The sequence below is a fragment of the Ranitomeya imitator genome, chromosome 7 (genome assembly GCF_032444005.1).
Source record: "Ranitomeya imitator isolate aRanImi1 chromosome 7, aRanImi1.pri, whole genome shotgun sequence".
Lineage (NCBI taxonomy): Eukaryota > Metazoa > Chordata > Amphibia > Anura > Dendrobatidae > Ranitomeya > Ranitomeya imitator.
The window spans coordinates 165,130,874-165,146,972 of NC_091288.1; positions in this window are offsets into that span (position 1 = coordinate 165,130,874).

Genomic DNA, 16,099 nt, shown 5'->3' on the forward strand with positions numbered 1-16,099 from the left:
GGAAGGGTTTTAATACTGACCGCACAGAACTCTGTCCTATCCTTTCCTATTTTAGCTAGAGAGGCCTCTTGTGCTATATCCTGTTTTCTGACTGTGTGTGTCTTTCCTCTCCTACTCACAGCCAATATTTGTGGGGGGCTGCCTATCCTTTGGGGTTCTGCTCTGAGGCAAGATAGTATTCCTATTTCCATCTTTAGGGGTATTTAGTCCTCCGGCTGTGACGAGGTGTCTAGGGCTTGTTAGGTACACCCCACGGCTACTTCTAGTTGCGGTGTTAAGATCAGGATTTGCGGTCAGTATAGTTACCACCTACTCCAGTGAAAGTTTTCATGCTGCTCCAAGGTCACCGGATCATAACAGTAGCCCATGTGTTTCTGGTTCCATGTTTTATAGAGCAACATCCTCATAATATGTGAAGCATTAATACTTTCAATGTGGATCTAAAAAATGTTCTTTTATTTTAGTATCTACACAAAAAGGAATGACCCCGGAATTGTGTTTTCCTAAGACACTATACACCCAGAAGCTGAAACTATGATAAGCACCAAACTGTAGACATCTGTAATTAAAAAAATTATATGTATAAAACATTTTTTTAGAATATTGGGCCTGATTTATCAAAGCTTTTACACCAGAATACTGGTTGCATAATTTTGGGCAACTTGGAGGTTGGGCTAAAATTATATGACTTTTGGAGTCCTCATTTTCAGCTAGCTCTGACAAAGTGGTCGAAGCTGGGGGGAGGAGAATGTGCCGCCTCTTCATGAATCAGGAATATCTGACTCCACCACAGCTCCAAAACTGGCAGGAACAACCTCAGTCTTGATGAATCTATAATTGTGATCTATTGTTTCAATTTACATGACACCCAATAAAGGGTTTTTTTATTATTGAAATTGTGTTTTAGCACCGTCTTAGCCCCATTTCCAATATGGATTCATTCATATTAATAGACTGTTTTTTTAAATACTAGCCAAAATTGAAAAATTATTATTTCTGCTGTGCCCTCACCCAGGAATATTATAGTAACAGTATTGCACACAGCTTGCTGTGATTGTTCTACTGATCTGATGGGAGTTTGGTACCAGATCAGTGGGACAATCATAATCTCTGTATGGGGGTAAGTTTACAGATTCAGACATAGAAAATACATTTCTGAATATTTCAGGTAAACCACTGGGGATAGATTTAGACAGATTCACCAATAAAACACATACATTTGATGGACACTTAGTCCTCCAATGTACAATATCGCCCTGGGGACTGTCAATAACCAGGTTATGTTTATACAATCAAGGCATGCCCAAGAACATGACCACTGACAGATATTCAACAGCAAAAGACTAAATAGCTTCAGAATGTATAGTACCACAAAGCAGGCACACCTCCTTAGTGGTAAACTTTACCACACCCTGGGTGTATCATCAGTGCCTTCAAGGTTGAAAAAAGACCTAGGTTCATGTAGTTGAACCTTTCTTCACTAATTGTGCATTTTGTCACTAATTTAACTATAACCCACAAGGTTATGTGTGGTAAATCAAGATTTTTTGCCCCAATAGCATCCCAAAAAATTCCTGCAGAACCGCAATCATTAAAGGCTGAAGCAACACAGATTTGCCTAGATCAGTGTTCCCCAACTCCAGTCCTCGAGAGCCACCAACAGGTCATGTTTTCAGGATTTCCTTAGTATTGCACAGGTGATAATTCCATCACCTGCACAAGCAATAATTCCATCGCACATCAGAGGACACAGAAATAGGGGGATTTGGGGACCCTATTATACTTACCGATGTCCCTGGGTCCTCCTGCTTCTTCTCCTGGCCGCCGGCATCTTCTTTGGGAAACAAAACACTGCGCATGCGCCCGCCATCTGTCACCATCTGACGGCCGGCAGGAGAAAGCAGTTGGGGCTAAAATTAGGGTTAGGGTTGGGGCTAAATTTAGGATTAGGGCTAGGGTTGGGGCTAAATTTAGGGTTAGGGTTGGGGCTAAATTTAGGGTTAGGGTTGGGGCTAAATTTAGGGTTAGGGTTAGGGTTGGGGCTAAATATAGGGTTAGGGTTGGGGCTAAATTTAGGGTTAGGCTTCTTTCACACTTACGTCGGTACGGGGCCGTCGCAATGTGTTGGCCCGACATACCGACGCACGTTGTGAAAATTGTGCACAATGTGGGATGTAGTTTTTCAACGCATCCGCTGCCCAATCTATGTCCGGGGGAGGAGGGGGCGGAGTTACAGCCACGCATGCGCAGTCGGAAATGGCGGACGCGACGTATAAAAAAACGTTACATTGAATGTTTTTTTGTGCCTACGGTCCGCCAAAACACAATTGATCCAGTGCACGATGGACGCGACGTGTGGCCATCCTTCGCAATCCGTCGGCAATACAAGCCTATGGGCAAAAAACGCATCCTGGGGGCAAATTTGCAGGATCTGTTTTTTGTCCAAAACAATGAATTGCAACGGATGAAAAACGATGCAAGTGTGAAAGTAGCCTTAGGGCTAGGGTTAGGGTTGAGGCTAAAATTAGGGCTAGGGTTAGGGTTGGAGCTAAAGTTAGGGCCAGGGTTAGGGTTGGGGCTAAATTTAGGGTTAGGGTTAGGGCTAGGGTTGGGACTAAAGTTAGGGCTAGGGTTGCAGCTAAAGTTAGGGTTAGAGTTGGGATTAGGGTTAGGGTTTGGATTAGGGTTGGTATTAGGGTTAGGGTTGGCATTAGGGTTACGCTTGGGATTAGGGTTAGGTTTGGGATTAGGGTTAAGGTTAGGGTTGGGATTAGGGGTGTATTGGGATTAGGGTTAGGTTTGAGGTTAGGGTTGAGATTAGGATTAGGGGTCTGTTGGATTTAGGGTTTTGATTAGGGTTATGGTTAGGGTTCACATTAGGGTTGTTTTGGGGTAAGGGTTGTGATTATCGTTAGGGTTGTGATTAGGATTATGGATTGGGTTGGGATTAGCGTTAGGGGTGTGTTGGGGTTGGAGCTAGAATTGGGGGGTTTCCACTGTTTAGGTACATCAGGGGGTCTCCAAACACGACAGCCAATTTTGCGCTCAAAAAGTCAAATGGTGCTCCCTCCCTTCTGAGCTCTGCTGTGTGCCCAAACAGTGGGTTACCCCCACATATGGGGCATAAGCGTACTCGGGATAAATTGGACAACAACTTTTGGGGTCCAATTTCTCCTGTTACCCTTGTGAAAATAAAAACTTGGGGGCTTAATATCTTTTTTGTGGAAAAAAAAAATATTTTATATTTTCATGACTCTGCATTATAAACTTCTGTGAGCCACTTGGGCATTCAAAGTTCTCACCACACATCTAGATAAGTTCCTTGGGGGGTCTAGTTTCCAAAATGGGGTCACTTGTGGGGGGTTACTACTGTTTAAGTACATCAGAGGCTCTGCAAACGCAACATAACGCCCACTGTTGTGAATTCTGTGGCAGAGCTCCCTCCTGTGGTCACGGGTGGTACTTCGGCTTATTCTCTCTGTGAGCTTCTGTTGGTGGAGGGAAGTGGTACTGCGGCTTCTGAGTTTCCTCCCTCAGGTGATCTGGTGAGGTCGTTAGGTGCTTCTCTACTTAACTCCACCTAATGCTTTGATCCTGGCTTCCTGTCAATGTTCCAGTGTTGGACTTGCTTTTCCCTGGATCATTCCTGTGGCCTGCTGCTCTGCATAGCTAAGTTCTTCTTTGCTATTTGTTTGCTATTTTTTCTGTCCAGCTTGTCTAATTTGTTGCTGGAAGCTCTGGGACGCAAAGGGTGTACCTCCGTGCCGTTAGTTCGGTACGGAGGGTCTTTTTGCCCCCTTTGCGTGGTTTTCTTTAGGGTTTTGTGTAGACCGCAAAGTTACCTTTTCTATCCTCGCTCTGTTAAGAAAGTCGGGCCTCACTTTGCTGAATCTATTTCATCCCTACGTTTGTCTTTTCATCTTAACTCACAGTCATTATATGTGGGGGGCTGCCTTTTCCTTTGGGGTATTTCTCTGAGGCAAGGTAGGCTTATTTTCTATCTTCAGGCTAATTAGTTTCTCAGGCTGTGCCGAGTTGCATAGGCAGAGTTAGGCGCAAACCACGGCTGCCTCTAGTGTTATTTGGAGAGGATTAGGGATTGCGGTCTGCAGAGTTCCCACGTCTCAGAGCTCGTTCTATGATTCTGGGTTATTGTCAGATCACTGTATGTGTTCTGACCGCTATGTCCATTGTGGTACTGAATTGCCTTTCAGAACAGCCCACAGACCATTCTATCTAAGTCTGCTTTCCAAAATGGCGCTCCTTCCCTTCCGAGCTCTGCCGTGCGACCAAACAGTGGTTTACCCCCACATATGGGGTACCAGCATACTCAGGACAAATTGGACAACAACTTTTGGGGTCTAATTTCTCTTGTTACCCTTGTGAAAATAAAAACTTGGAGGCTAAAAAATCTTTTTTGTGGAAAAAAAAATATTTTTTATTTTCACGACTCTGAATGCCCAAGTGCTTCACAGAAGTTTATAATGCAAAGTTCTCACCACACATCTAGATAAGTTCCATGGGGGTCTAGTTTCCAAAATGGTGTCACTTGTGGAGGGTTTCTACTGATTAGGCACATCAGGGGCTCTCCAAACGCGACATAGCGTCCGATCTCAATTCCAGCCAATTCTACATTGAAAAAGTAAAATGGCACTCCTCTTCCAAGCTCTGCGGTGCGCCCAAACAGTGGTTTACCCCCACATATGGGGTATTGACGTACTCAGGAGAAATTGCACAACAACTTTTGTGGTCTAATTTCTCCTGTTACCCTTGTGAAAATAAAAATTGAGGGGGGAAAAAGATCATTTTTATAGAAAAAATGCGATTTTTTATTTTCACGGCTCTACGTTATAAACTTCTGTGAAGCACATGGGGGTTCAAAGTGCTCACCACACATCTAGATAAGTTCCTTAAGGGGTCTAGTTTGTTTCCAAAATGGTGTCACTTGTGGGGGGTTTCCACTGTTTAGGCACATCAGGGGCTCTACAAACGCGACATGGCGTCCAATCTCAATTCCAGCCAATTCTACATTGAAAAAGTAAAACGGCACTCCTTCTCTTCCAAGCTCTGCGGTGCGCCCAAACAGTGGTTTACCCCCACATATGGGGTATCGACGTATTCAGGAGAAATTGCACAAAAACTTTTGTAGTCTAATTTCTCCTGTTACCCTTGTAAAAATAAGAATTTGTGAGCAAAAAAATCATTTTTGTGTAAACAAATGCAATTTTTTATTTTCACGGCTCTACCTTATAAACTTCTGTGAAGCACTTGGGGGTTCAACGTGCTCCCAACACATCTAGATAAGTTCCTTAAGGGGTCTAGTTTCCAAAATGGTGTCACTTGTGGGGGGTTTCCACTGTTTAGGCACATCAGGAGCTCTCTAAGCGTGACATGGCGTCCAATCTCAATTCCAGCCAATTCTGCATTGAAAAAGTCAAACGGCGCTCCTTCACTTCCAAGTTCTGCTGTGCACCCAAAAAGTGGTTTACCCCCACATATTGGGTATTGGCGTGTTCAGGAGAAATTGCATATTTATGGTTACATTTCTGTTTTTACATATGTGAAAATAAAAAAAGATGGTTCTGAATTAAAATGTTTTAAAAAAAAAGTTAAATGTTAATTTTTTCCTTCCACATTGTTTCAGTTCCTGTGAAGCATGTAAAGGGTTAATAAACTTCTTGAATGTGGTTTTGAGCACCTTGAGGGGTGCAGTTTTTAGAATGGTGTCCCACTTCATTATTTTCTATCATATAGACCCCTCAAAATGACTTCAAATGTGATGTGGTCCCTAAAAAAAATGGTGTTGTAAAAATGAGAAATTGCTGGTCAACTTTTAACCCTTATAACTCCCTAACAAAAAAAAATTTTGGTTCCAAAATTGTGCTGATGTAAAGTAGACATGTGGGAAATGTTATTTATTAACTATTTTTTGTGACATATCTCTCTGATTTAAGGGCATAAAAATACAACGTTTGAAAATTGCAAAATGTTAAAAATTTTTGCCATATTTCCATTTTTTTCATAAATAATCACAAGTAATATCAAAGAGATGTTACCACTAACATGAAGTACAATATGTCATGAAAAAACAAACTCAGAATCAGCGGGATCCATTGAAGCGTTCCAGAGTTATAACCTCATAAAGTGACAGTAGTGAGAATTGTAAAAATTGGCTCGGTCATTAAGTACCAAATTGGCTCTGTCACTAAGGGGTTAAAATGTGGTAGTCACGCTGTATAACATGGTTATACTTCCAGATTGCGTGTCAAAATGGATGTCACGACCAGTGTAAGACAGACTAAGTGCAGCACAAAGGGATGAGGAGACAGGAAACCAAGTGCTAGAGAAGCAGGGAGTGGAGACCCCTAGGCAGAACTAACATTACCCTGTCTGCGCTAAGACCCTAAATAGGTTCCGCACCTATCGCTGAGCAGGATACCTAAGCCCTGACAGACCCTAGCGGTAAGCCCTGCATAGTGAAGGGCAGGGTGAGTGCTAGTCAATCCCCACTACACTACAGACAACAGGGATAGAGGAACAAGGGTGAACACTTATCTTTGAACAGACTCAGAGAGGAAACACCATACGTCCTCCCAACACCAGAAAGGAAGTTAGCCGAAAGCTGTAGCTCCAAACGTTCACATGGGAGGAATGGAAAAAACACCCGCACCTCCCAACAGGAAGTAGGGAGTTATAAACACCCTGGTCAAGGTGTTGTCATTAGCACCAGTGGAGGTGGAGTCTGCAAAGCAAACAACCAAGACCTTCTGCAGGCAAATGCAGTGCAGCGGTCTGCACCCACTGACACATCCGTGAAAATGGAAATGTCAATTGCAATAATGGGATTGGTGGATGATAATTTATTTAACTGTATCTATAAATTGTGATTTATTTAATCCTTTAACCATTTTGTTGGGGTTTCCTCTTAGGTCCAGAATTAGCAAACAATATCAAAGGAAAATTAATATCCTGTCACACATGCAATGTCTACTCAATCCTGGTACAGGATCTACTCACTGCTAACAGAAAATAATGAAACACCTAACTGGTTACGCAAAGAGATATAGTATATTAAGAAAAGTAAACAATTCATTGTTAATCTTTACAGCTCAATATATTTAGAGGTCAATGACTGATTTTCTGGGACTTAACATACATTGCCTGCAAAGCATTAAATCGCAAAATGAGTCTTCTACTTGAAGGGAGAGCACAACAGAGTCAAATATAAACACTTAATGAGAGCAAATGTCTAGAAGTGTGAAGAACACAAAAAATGATAAACATATAGTCAGACAGAGCACTGTTAATCCCAGAGCAGTTTCCATCAGTCTTGCATAACAATAGACGTGTGATGTTGTACACAAGCTGGCTAAAGGACAAGAGGCCTAACAGATTGTCTCACCTTTGAAGCATCATTGTCAAAATGCATCACTCTTCTTCCAAGGCCATCTACTGCTATGTGACTTGATATCAGAATGCAAAAAGAGAACAAAGCAATAGAGAATAAAGGATATATTGTCAGTGAATGTAGCTGAATGCATTTTTTTTAAAAGATCTTTTTCACGGGCAAAAGTTTACACTGACGGCATATAAATGAATTATGTTCATACAAGGAAATTGATGATAAATAAGTTGAAAATTTTACTATATATAGTGGCATGTAAAAGTTTGGGCACCCTTGCTCAAAATTACTGTTATTGTGAACAGTTAATCAAGTTTAAGATGACATTATCTCTCAATGGCATAAAGATGACACATTTACCGTATTTTTTGCTTTGTAAGATGCACTTTTTTCCCCCCTCTCATCTCCCGAGATTTCAGTGCCAAGATCTCCATCTACGCATGCGCCGCCTCCTGGCGATATTTTCCCGGAAGGGATCCACTGCAAACGCACAGGAAAGCATGGATTGAACGAAAGAGTCCCCCACTTTGCACGGGACAGAGCGCGGCGGCAAGCACCTGGGGACAGGGTGCGGCAGCAGCACCAGGGACAGAGCGCTGTGGTGACAGCAACACCGGGTACAGAGCACGGCGCAGCATCAGACTCCTGCAGCGGGCACCTGGGGACAGGGTGCGGCGGTAGCACCAGGGACAGAGCGCGGTGACAGCAACACCCGGCAACATCGGGTACAGAGCACGCGGCAGCATTGGACTCCTGCAGCGGTGCGCCGCACATCGGAACACCCCCTCATCCAAGCCTGCATCCTGCAGCAACGTTCCACACCTGCCTCGTCCAGAAGCAACCCTGGGACGCAGCTTTACCGCAGCCACCACCCCCAGTAAGCAATAAGACACATGGATTATAAGAAGCACCACCATTTTATTAAATAAAAAGTTTTTTTCCTATTTTTCTCCTCAAAATTTGGGGTGCGTCTTATAATCCGGAGCGTCTTATAAAGCGAAAAATACGGTACTTTGTATTTTAGGAAAAAATATACATATATTTTAATCTTTTACATTTTGTATAATTTTTAAAATATAAAAGATGAAAATATATATACCGTATATACTCGAGTATAAGCCGACCCAAGTATAAGCCGAGACCCCTAATTTTGCCACAAAAAAATGGGAAAACATGACTCGAATATAAGCCTAGGGTGGCAAATGCAGCAGCTACTGGTAAATTTAAAAAATAAAAATAGATACCAATAAAAGTAAAATTGATTGAGACATCAGTAGGTTAAGTGTTTTTGAATATCCATATTGAATCAGGAGCCCCATATAATGCTCCATACAGTTCATGATGGGCCCCATAAGATGTTACACACAAATTACGCCCCATATAAATCTCCATAAAGTTCATGATGGGCCCTATAAGATGCTCAATATTAAAATATGCCCCATATAATGCTGCATAAAAGGTTAATGATGGCCCCATAAGATGCCCCATAAAATATCATGCCCTATATAATGCTGCACAAAGGCTGATGGCCCCATAAGATGCTCCATAGAATATTATGCCCCATATAATACTGCACAATGTTGATGGCCCTATAATATGCTCCATAGATTATGCCCCATATAATGCTGCACAAAGGCTGATGGCTCCATAAGATGCTCAATAGAATATTATGCCCCATATAATGCTGCACAAAGGTTGATGGCCCCATAAGATGCTCCATAGATTATGCCCCCTATAATGCTGCACAAAGGTTGATGGCCCCATAAGGTGCTCTATAGATTATGCCCCATATAATGCTGCACAAAAGTTGATGGCCCATAAGATGCTCCATAGATTATGCCCCATATGCTGCTGCTTCGATTAAAAAAAATGACATACTCACCACTCGTCGCTCAGGCTCCCGACACTTGCGATATTCACCTGTCCCCGTTCCACTGCCGCACGCCGCTGTGTCTTCCGAGTCTCTGCAGTGACTGTTCAGGCAGAGGGCGCGCATTAACCACATCATCGCGCCTTCTGACCCGAACGTCACAGCGAGAGGAAGCAGAAGAGGAGCCCGGCAGTGGAATGGGGACAGGTGAATATCGCATGGCTCACCCTCCCCCGTCATACTCACCCTCCTGGCGCGGTCCCTGCTTCTTCAATGCGATGGTCTCTGGCGCTGACAGCTTGTTCCTGTGTTCAGCGGTCACATAGTATCGCTCATTAAAGTAATGAATATGCGCTCCACCTCTATGGGAGTGGAGTAGCGTCCATATTCATTACTAACACTCGGTTCTGCCGCCCCTCTCATGCATAGCAAAACCCATACACTCAACAGGCAGCTATGGCTGACCAACCTAACCAAAGAACTGAGATGGGCTTCCAGGATCAATGAGCGGAGATGGATGCGATCCCGCTCTGCCAACCACTTCACTACATACAAGCAGTCCCTCGCCAGCTTCAAGCCCACGCTCACTGCTGCAAAACAAACTTACTTCTCATCTCTCATATCCTCCCTGTCTCACAACCCTAAACAGCTTTTCAACACTTTAAATTCTTTACTCCGTCCCCCCGCACCACCTAACTCCCCTCTCATTTCTGCTGAAGACTTTGCCTCTTTCTTTAAACAAAAGATCGATACGATCAGAGAAAGCTTTGGCCCACAGCGCCCAACGCCCCTGTTAGCTGCTCAACCCTGTTCCTCCAAAACCAGCTTTTCCACCATGGCAGAAGATCAGCTCTCCACCCTCCTGTCAAGATCACACCTCACCACCTGCACGCTTTACCCGCTCCCATCCCACCTCATCCCTAACCTTTCCAAGGTCATCATCCCAACCCTAACACACCTCTTCAACCTCTCACTCACAACAGGTGTCTCCCCCCCAATCCTTCAAACATGCCAAGATCACACCCATCCTCAAAAAGCCCTCCCTCGACCCATCCTCTGTGTCTAGCTATCACCCAATATCTTTTCTCCCTTACGCCTCAAAATTACTGGAACAGCACGTCCATCTTGAACTGTCCTCCCACCTCTCCTCCTGCTCCCTCTTTGACCAGTTACAATCTGGCTTCCGACCCCATCACTCAACTGAAACTGCCCAAACTAAAGTCACCAATGACCTACTAACTGCCAAGAGCAAGCGATACTACTCTGTCCTCCTTCTCCTGGACCTGTCTTCTGCCTTTGACACTGTGGATAACTTCCTTCTGCTACAGATTCTCTCATATCCTGGCATCACAGACTTGGCCCTATCCTGGATCTCGTCATATCTGACAGACCGAACATTCAGTGTCTCCCTCCCCCACACCACCTCCTCACTTCACACCTTGTCTGTCGGTGTTCCTCAAGGCTCTGTCCTAGGACCCCTACTCTTCTCCATCTACACCTTCGGCCTAGGACAGCTCATAGAATCCCACGGTATGCAGTATCATCTCTATGCCGATGACATGCAGATCTACCTATCCGGACCTGACCTCACCCCCTTACTTACCAAAATCCCACACTGTCTGTCTGCTATCTCGACCTTCTTTTCTGCTCGCTTTCTAAAACTGAACATGGACAAAACAGAATTCATCATCTTCCCCCATCTCACTCTAACCCTCCACCAGACCTATCCATTCAATGTCAATGGCTGCTCACTTTCCCCAGTCCCACACACCCGGTGCCTCGGGGTGATCCTCGACTCTGCCCTCTCTTTCAAGCCACATATCCAAGCCCTTGCCTCCTCCTGCCATCTCAAACTCAAAAATACTTCCCGGATCCGCGCATTCCTTGACCGCGACACCACAAAAACACTAGTGCATGCCCTTATCATCTCCCGCCTTGACTACTGCAACCTCCTACTCTCTGGCCTCCGCTCTATCACTCTGGCACCACTCCAATCCATCCTACTCTCTGCTGCCAGACTAATTTACTTGTCTCTCCGCTATTTCCCAGCCTCTCCCCTATGCCAAGCCCTTCACTAGTTTCCTATCGCCCAGAGACTCCAGTTCAAAACCTTTACAATGACACAAAGCCATCCACAACCTGTCTCCTCCATACATCTGTGACATGGTCTCCTGGTACTTACCTACACGCAACCTTCGATCCTCTCAAGAACTCCTTCTCTACTCCCCTCTCATCTCCTCTTCCCACAGCCACATCCAAGACTTCTCCCATGCTTCCCCCATACTCGAACTCTCTACCCCAACACGTCAAACTCTCGCCTACCATAGAAACCTTAAAAAAGAACCTGAAAACTCACCTCTTTTGACAAGCCTACAGCCTTCAGTGATCCTCAACCTACTGAACCGCCACACAAGCAGCTTTACCCTCTCCTAGTGTATCCTAACCCATCCACTGCAAACTGTGAGCCCTCACGGCAGGGTCCTCCCTCCTTATGTACCTGAATGCCTCGTTTTTTGCTCATGTTTAATGTACTTGTCTACATTTTGCCCCCTTTTTCACATGTAAAGCGCCATGGAATAAATGGCGCTATAAAAATGTATTATAATAATAATAATAATAAGAATTACTTTAACCCCTTCATGACCTTGGGAATTTCCGTTTTTTCCGTGTTCGTTTTTCGCTCCCCTCCTTCCCAGAGCCATAACTTTTGTATTTTTCTGTCAATATGGCCATGTGAGGGCTTATTTTTTGCAGGACAAGTTGTACTTTTGAATGACATCATTGGTTTTACCATGTTGTGTACTAGAAAAAGGGAACAAAATTCCAAGTGCGGTGAAATTGCAAAAAAAGTGCAATCCCATGCGTGTTTTTTGTTTGGCTTTTTTGCTAGGTTCACTAAATGCTAAAACTAACCTGCTACTATGATTCTCCAGGTCATTATGAGTTCATAGACACCAAACATGTCTAGGTTATTTTTTATCTAAGTTGTGAAAACAAATTCGAAACTTTGCTGAAAAACAAAAAAACAAAAAATGCGTCAATTTCCAATACCCGTAGCATCTCCATTTTTCGTGATCTGGGGTCTTTTGATGGCTTATTTTTGCGTGCCGAGTTGACGTTTTTAGTGACACCATTATTGCATTTTAATGCAATGTCAAAGCGACCAAAAAAATGTAATTTGGGCTTTTCGATTTTTTTTGTCTCTACGCCATTCAGGTTAATCCTTTTTTTATATAGATCGGGCAATTCTGAATGTGGCGATTGTTGTGAATTCTGTGGCTGAATTCACTCCTGTGGTCACAAGTGGTACTGCAGCTTCTGAGCTTCCTCCCTCAGGTGTTCTGGTGAGCTCGTTAACTGCTTCATTACTTAACTCCGCCTGATGCTGCTATCCTTGCTCCTTGTCAATGTTTCAGTGTTGGATCTGAGCTTCTCCTGATTGTTCCTGTGACCTGCTGCTCTGTATAGCTAAGTGCTTTTTGCTTTTTTGTTGCTTTTTTTCTGTCCAGCTTGTCTTTTGTTTTGCTGGAAGCTCTGAGACGCAAAGGGTGTACCGCCGTGCCGTTAGTTCGGCACGGTGGGTTTTTTTTGCCCCCTTTGCGTGGTTTTGCTTTAGGGTTTTTTGTAGACTGCAAAGTTCGCTTTACTGTCCTCGCTCTGTCCTAGAATATCGGGCCCCACTTTGCTGAATCTATTTCATCCCTACGTTTGTCTTTTCATCTTACTCACAGTCACTATATGTGGGGGGCTGCCTTTTCCTTTGGGGAATTTCTCTGGGGCAAGTCAGGCCTATTTTTCTATCTTCAGGCTAGCTAGTTTCTTAGGCTGTGCCGAGTTGCCTAGGTAGTTGTTAGGCGCAATCCACAGCCGCTTTTAGTTGTGTTTAGGATAGGATCAGGTGTGCAGTCTACAGAGTTTCCACGTCTCAGAGCTCGTTCTTGTATTTTTGGGTATTTGTCAGATCACTGTGTGCGCTCTGATCGCTAAGCACACTGTGTTTCTGGATTGCCTTCATAACACCTGTCATTAGCAAACATAACAGTACAAGGAGCCTAACTAATGATTCTCAATAGAGGGAAAGAAAAAGTTCTGACATCATTTTTTTTTTTTTTTCTGCTCTGTGTTCACTTTTTTTTTTTTTCCCCTAGACATTTGGGTGATTCTGGACACAGGTGTGGACATGGATATTCAGGGTCTGTGCTCTTCAATGGATAATCTCGTTATAAATGTACAAAAAATTCAAGATACTATTGATCAGAAATCTATGTTAGAACCAAGAATTCCTATTCCTGATTTGTTTTTTGGAGATAGAACTAAGTTTCTAAGTTTCAAAAATAATTGTAAGCTATTTCTGGCCTTGAAACCTCATTCTTCTGGTAATCCTATTCAACAGGTTTTGATTATTATTTCTTTTTTGCGTGGCGACCCTCAAGACTGGGCATTTTCTCTTGCGCCAGGAGACCCTGCATTGAGTAGTGTCGATGCGTTTTTCCTGGCGCTCGGATTGCTGTACGATGAGCCTAATTCAGTGGATCAGGCTGAGAAAAATTTGCTGGCTTTGTGCCAGGGTCAGGATGATATAGAAGTATATTGTCAGAAATTTAGGAAATGGTCAGTACTCACTAGGGATTGTGATTGTGCTATCAATTTGATTCCTGGTAGTAAATTCCCTAAAGGTCGATTATTTAATTTATCCGTGCCCGAACACGCCGCTATGCGCAGTTATGTGAAGGAATCCCTGGAGAAGGGACATATTCGCCCATCGTCATCACCACTGGGAGCAGGGTTCTTCTTTGTAGCCAAGAAGGATGGTTCGCTGAGACCGTGTATTGATTACCGCCTTCTTAATAAGATCACTGTTAAATTTCAGTATCCCTTGCCATTGTTATCTGACTTGTTTGCTCGGATTAAGGGGGCTAGTTGGTTCACTAAGATAGATCTTCGTGGTGCGTATAATCTGGTGAGAATCAGGCAAGGAGATGAATGGAAAACTGCATTCAATACGCCCGAGGGTCATTTTGAGTATCTAGTGATGCCGTTCGGACTTGCCAATGCTCCATCTGTGTTTCAGTCTTTTATGCATGACATCTTCCGTGAGTATCTGGATAAATTCCTGATTGTTTACTTGGATGACATTTTGATCTTCTCAGATGATTGGGAGTCTCATGTGAAGCAGGTCAGAATGGTTTTTCAGGTCCTGCGTGCTAACTCTTTGTTTGTGAAGGGATCAAAGTGTCTCTTCGGTGTGCAGAAAGTTTCATTTTTGGGGTTCATCTTTACCCCTTCTACTATCGAGATGGATCCAGTTAAGGTCCAAGCCATCCAGGATTGGATTCAGCCGACATCTCTGAAAAGTCTGCAAAAGTTCCTGGGCTTTGCTAATTTTTATCGTCGCTTCATCTGTAATTTTTCTAGCATTGCCAAACCATTGACCGATTTGACCAAGAAGGGTGCTGATTTGGTCAATTGGTCTTCTGCTGCTGTGGAAGCTTTTCAGGAGTTGAAGCGTCGTTTTTGTTCTGCCCCTGTGTTGTGTCAGCCAGATGTTTCTCTTCCGTTCCAGGTCGAGGTTGATGCTTCTGAGATTGGAGCAGGGGCGGTTTTGTCACAGAGAGGTTCTGATTGCTCAGTGATGAAACCATGTGCTTTCTTTTCCAGGAAGTTTTCGCCCGCTGAGCGTAATTATGATGTGGGCAATCGAGAGTTGCTGGCCATGAAGTGGGCATTCGAGGAGTGGCGTCATTGGCTTGAAGGAGCTAAGCATCGCGTGGTGGTATTGACTGATCATAAGAACTTGACTTATCTCGAGTCTGCCAAGCGCTTGAATCCTAGACAGGCCCGTTGGTCGTTATTTTTTGCCCGCTTCGACTTTGTGATTTCGTACCTTCCGGGCTCTAAAAATGTGAAGGCGGATGCTCTGTCTAGGAGTTTTGTGCCCGACTCTCCGGGTTTATCTGAGCCAGCGGGTATCCTCAAGGAAGGAGTCATTGTGTCTGCCATCTCCCCTGATTTGCGGCGGGTGCTGCAAAAATTTCAGGCGAATAAACCTGATCGTTGTCCAGCAGAGAAACTCTTCGTCCCTGATAGGTGGACTAATAAACTTATCTCTGAACTTCATTGTTCGGTGTTGGCTGGTCATCCTGGAATCTTTGGTACCAGAGAGTTAGTGGCTAGATCCTTCTGGTGGCCATCTCTGTCACGGGATGTACGTACTTTTGTGCAGTCCTGTGGGATTTGTGCTAGGGCTAAGCCCTGCTGTTCTCGTGCCAGTGGGTTGCTTTTGCCCTTGCCGGTCCCAAAGAGGCCTTGGACACATATTTCGATGGATTTCATTTCTGACCTTCCCGTTTCTCAAAAGATGTCAGTCATTTGGGTGGTCTGTGATCGCTTTTCTAAAATGGTCCATCTGGTGCCCTTGGCTAAGTTGCCTTCCTCCTCTGATTTGGTACCTTTGTTCTTTCAGCATGTGGTTCGGTTGCATGGCATTCCTGAGAATATTGTTTCTGACAGAGGTTCCCAGTTTGTTTCAAGGTTTTGGCGAGCCTTTTGTGGTAGGATGGGCATTGACCTATCCTTTTCCTCGGCTTTCCATCCTCAGACTAATGGCCAGACCGAACGAACCAATCAGACCTTGGAAACATATCTGAGATGTTTTGTTTCTGCAGACCAGGATGATTGGGTGTCCTTTTTGCCGTTGGCTGAGTTCGCCCTTAATAATCGGGCCAGCTCGGCTACCTTGGTTTCTCCATTTTTTTGCAATTCTGGGTTCCATCCTCGTTTCTCTTCAGGACAGGTTGAGTCTTCGGACTGTCCTGGTGTGGATTCTG